We start from the raw sequence: 5545 nt of genomic DNA on the forward strand, positions 1-5545 counted from the left end.
TCCCTCACTAACCCCCTGGCAGCCTGGTCACCCCATGCAGCCTGCTTGTTCAGTCATTTGGTCATCCTTCACTAACCCCCCTGCCGGCCTGGTCATAGGCAGCCATCTTATGAGGGCATGAGGGTTAATTTGCATATTACCTCTTTATTACATAGGATTATATGTATGTGTATATGTATACATATATAAAAATGCTTCCCAAAATATAGTAACAAAAGTACAGTCCAATAGCTCCTGGTGGAAATTTTTCAATTGGTCATCATGAAGCACTTCTTATGATGCTTGAATAAGCCTGTCAAGTGACTTGAATACTTCCTAGTGATAGGAGATTTAAGTGTTCATATCTCATTCAATATTCTACTTATTTTTTAAGTACCTATCAGGCAGCCTCTTCAATGTTTGAACAGCCATAATTGTTTAAAAGTTCTAACTCACATTGAGATGAAATCCTCTTGTAAATAGCCTCAACACAGTTCTACTGCAGAAACACACTGTGCTAGGGGTTGGGGATATAGACACAACTGCCTTCAGGGAGCTCACAGTGTAATGAGGGTAGGGAAAAGGGACCTGAAAATGGAATTAATAAATGCCAATACACAAATGTACAAAGTGCTTTGAGAAGCTGGAGGAAGAAGCACTAACTCTGCTAAGGGACTGATCAGAGAAGACTTCAGAGAGAACATGATATTAGAGAGAGTTCTAAAAAATGAATAGAAATCCAAAGAGTACAAGTATGGAAGCTTAAAAGAGCATGACATATTTAGGAAACTTCAAGCAGTTCACTATGTCCAGAATAAAAGGCTGTGAGGTAGAAGAGGATACGAATGGCAAAAATCTGCAAGAGGCAAATGGTACAGCATGATAAGGAGTATGGACTTTATTCTCTAGGCAACAGGAAATCATTAAAGAATGTTGAGTGAGGGAGGAACATGATAGCTTTCTGATTTTAACAATTACTCTGAGGAGTAAATAATGAATCAGAGAAAGAATAGAGAGGAGACCTGTAAATGGTTGATAAGTTCCTTCACCTCTCTTCCCCTACCCTCTCTCTGTTCCTCCTGAAAGAGGAAATATGTCTAAGCCAAGGTAGTAGAAGTGAGGATATAGGTGAATCAACAAATTTGAAAGATAAGGAGATATGGTCATTATCAGTATTTAATGGCCAATTCAATATGGGGATTGAAAGAGAGGGCTCTAATTATACCCCCTGGTGCATCTCAAAATTCTTCCCTAGGGTAACTCTTCAATCATTTGAGAAGAATTATCACATTCTTTGACTCACCACTCAACCAAACCAATCCCATCTCTTCAACTTAAGAATAATAAAATACCATTCCCCAGACCTACTGCCCTCCAGTGTTTAATTAGGTAAAGAGGGTGCCTTCTCTAAAAATTTTTAGCTCAACTATATACTCAAATCTCACTAAGTAGATAAATGCATTTCTCTTCAGTCTGTAGGTATTTAGACCAGCCAAAACATCTCTCTCACTGTTCAGTTGTCAAGAAAATATATTAATGCTTCTAAAACAAGAATAAAAATAAAATCACTCAGAAATAAAAGTTAACATTTCATGTTTCTGGCACTTAAAATAGTCTTCTATTTGTGCTATCCTAACATGAGTATATGACTTGCAAAAATGAAGTAGCCATAAATCAGGCTACTATAACACCCCTCCTCCCAGACATTTGTCAGGAAAAATAATTAGTATCCTGGCTAAGAGAACACTAATAAAGTAGCCCACTGCATTGCATTTGGTTCTTATTCAACATTGGCAAAGAGTTCCAAAGCAAAAGACAAAGAAAATTAGAATTATCATAATCCTATACCCAGCCACACTGATGAAGCATATTTCTTGATGTTGGCAAAAACTCCTGGATCTAATCTTTATTTTTTAACCTATTGATCCTTTTCCATCAGTGACAGACTTGTTCTGCCACAAGAGATGTTTCCAAATTGGCCTGAAGGAGCATGTGGGTTAGAAACAATATTGTCATTGGCCTGGTTTTGGCAGGATTGGTGGAAAATCAGACAACTGTTATGTTTTGGACTTGTGGGCTAATAGTGCCCTCTGTTTTCCATTTTTGCTCCCATCAACAGAATTACCAGATGGCCAAGAAGCCACTAGAATGGAAGTAATGTTCCAATACAGTGGAAAAAGACCAATCCAGTAAACATTCTAACTTCTATCTAGTGGCTTAAAATAGCAATCTAAATGTTTAAAGATGAAGAAAAACAAAGAATACATAGCAGAAACTCTCAAAGCCTTACTCCTACCAGCATACCTGATCTTTTTAGAGCAATGAATTCACTGTAGATTCCAGCACCCTCAAAATATCTCACCCATCTTCACAAATGCCAAATTACACAGCCTGATAGACTACAGATTTATAAGACTCTTCCTAAATCTCTCAGAGATTCTGAGTCAGTGGGGCCACAATGAAGCATAAGAATCTGTAATTTTTTTTTTTAATTTCCAGATGATTCTGATAGTTGCATTGGGAAACCATTTAGAAGAATCGAAGGACTACCTGTGAGAGGAATTTTTAAATAAGGGTACTAGACAAGGAAGTCATCAATTGGGTAACTTTTCAGTTTATATTCATCCTCTGATCCCACCCCCAGTTGTCTTCCATGTTTTCTAGTGGATAGAGATTATAATACTCAGTATATGAGTATGATCCCCAAGTTGGCAACCAACATTCTTTAGAATGAAAAATCAAGAAAGTGCTTAGAGAAAATAAAAATATTAAAACTTCCTCTCTGAAAGTGTGAACATGTAAAACTAGTAGAGTACAATCATAAAACCAGTGTCTTAACCAATGCCCTTAATCTTGGTTCGTTCTATGGGGCTAGTTCTTCCTCTGCTCCTAAAAGAAATTCTGGGGAGATGGAAATGGTTTTTCCGGGCATTCTCAGATAATAAAGTGCATTGAACAGACTGTCAAACTACAGCAGGAACCTCGGGGAGGGCTTGGGGTGGGGGGGAGGCGGGTAAGAGATCAACCGAAGGACTTGTATGCATGCATATAAGCATAACCAATGGACACAAGACACTGGCGGGTAGGGGAGGCTGGGGGAATGTCAGGGGGGAAAAAAAGGAGACATATAATTAAAAGTCAAGTCAAAACTAAAAAGTTTAAAGTTACAATTTCTCTCCTCCCTCATTTGGACCTCCTAGTTTGGGCCTGCACTCCTAGTTTGGGCCTGCACATTCAACCTTTCCACAATTTCCTCTCTTGCTTCTCCCCCTCCTCCACCTCCAACCAGTCAGTTTCCTCTCCCACATATAAGATTGAAGGTGGGATGGGGTCAGGAGAGGGAAAGAGAGAAGGTAAGAATACAGAGGAAGGTCTTGCTTGAGCCAAAATTGATGCAATCTGACACTGGTTCCCTCGGGCTGGCTGCTGTATAAAGCTGACTCACGCTCATGAAGTGCACTGAGAGTCCTTTGAAGAGCTCCTGCCCTCATTGAAACCTCTCACCTGCAGAACTAGGAGAATTCGTTTGCTTTGGCTCATGGCTCACAAGCCCTGTCATTCCTGATTTCTATCAGACACTTGCAGCCTTTCCTGATGAGCTCTCCTTGCCTTCCTTACCCTAGGTACTCATGCAGAATCTAAGGCAGTTCAAGACCAGTTTCTTTCTCACATGTGGCCCACATTTGATCCACAGAAAAGAGTCATGTGTCATTTCCCTGTCCCACCATCAAAACAGGAAGCTCAAGCAGAGCATCTTGCTTTTAGGTGCATCAAACCTGTTTCAGACACCAGTCAACTGTGTCCTCCAAGAAGCAGCGAACCATATCAGAGTCTCCATTACATCCTTTTGAAGCCCATTTGCTTGACTTGAGGTCAAGAAGAAGCCTCTCGCCCTAACTGGTTTGGCTCAGTGGATAGAGCGTTGGCCTGTGGACTGAAAGGTCCCAGGTTCGGTTCCGGCTAAGGGCATGTACCTTGGTTTTGGGCACATCCCCAGCAAAAGGTGTGTAGGAGGCAGCTGATCGATGTTTCTCTCTCATTGATGTTTCTAACTCTCTATCCCTCTCCCTTCCTCTCTGTGAAAAATCAATAAAATATATTTTTTTTAAAAAAAGAAGAAGCCTCTCCTCTATTCCATCCCTGCGAGGAAGGGAATGAGCAGCATATTAAAAACTCTTTCTAAAATATCCTCTCAGAGCTCCCACCCACCCTACTAGATCTCTCTAACTTATTTCATAGAGTGGAGATAGATGGTCTGCAAAATCAGTTCATAGCTACCATCTTCTCAAATGTGTTTTCAGTGATCTTGCGCCTTGCTTGGCTTGCTTCTATAGTCTTTAGGCCTTAGATCAGTGGTTCTCAACCTTCCTAATGCCGCGACCCTTTAATACAGTTCCTCATGTTGTGGTGACCCCCAATTTCATTGGTACAAATTGAACTAATTAAAGCATAGTGATTAATCACAAAAACAATATGTAATTATATATGTGTTTTCCAATGGTCTTAGGCAACCCCTGTGAAAGGGTCGTTCAACCCCCAAAGGGGTCTCGAAGCACAGGTTGAGAACCGCTGCCTTAGATGAAACAGGGATTTAAAGAGTCCCATTTTGCAATCGGGTGGCTAAAATCCTAGTCCCTTCAACTGCCAAACTGAGAAGGGCAATGGATTTCCATTAGAGGATCTGAACATGCCCTGCATTCAGCTGGCTCTTTGACATTTGAAGTCTGGGCAGATTGGCAGGTCCCATTTGCCAAGGAGCAATTACTTCTGTAGTAATTATGTCTAAAATCATGTTGCCTCTTGGAATCAAAAGCAGTTATCTGCACAAGATAACATTCAGCCAGTGCAGACACAGAAGAGTAAATAAACAGCCTATGTTTCTTCAACCAGGCACAGCACTGAATTTCATAACAAATGACGATTCTGAGATTATTAAACATTACAGGACTATAATCATAAGGATACCAAAGAGATTTATTACTGAGAGGCAAAATCTGGAAACATAAACTGAAGCTATTATTTATATTATAATAAAAAAGGAACAGAGAGACAAAGGGGGGGAAAAACTCTTAAGTGATAAACTGGAAAGTAAAAATCATAAAAATTAGATATACCAAGGATTCTAAAGATCAACTAGTTTAATCTTTGTTTTACATGAAATGATAACAGTAGGAATAGGAAACCCTATTGACCATTTACTATGTTTTAAGCACTTTGTATGGGTTATGTCATTTAATAGTCACATATGAAAGCCTTCTCTCTGCTGTGTAACCTCACAGTGCACCCTAGGGGCAGGGAGTATTTCTCCGCCCCACTGATGCTGGGCCAGGTGACTTGATTTGAATAATGAGTCGTTAGCATATGTAACACAAGTAGATGAACTAAGTGTGTTTGTGTCATTTGACTTGTCATCTCACATTCTTAAGAATGGTGCTGATGACAAATAAATGATAGCTATAACATATGTATGGGGTATATGTACATGTGTGTGTTGTAACCATGTCAGTTATCACTAATGTGTTCTATATATTCAATTTCATTCTGATCACAATCCAGTAAGGTTTTA

The sequence above is a fragment of the Myotis yumanensis genome, unplaced genomic scaffold (assembly GCF_028538775.1).
Source record: "Myotis yumanensis isolate MYYU_CA2020_CCGP unplaced genomic scaffold, mMyoYum1.0.hap1 SCAF_3, whole genome shotgun sequence".
NCBI lineage: Eukaryota > Metazoa > Chordata > Mammalia > Chiroptera > Vespertilionidae > Myotis > Myotis yumanensis.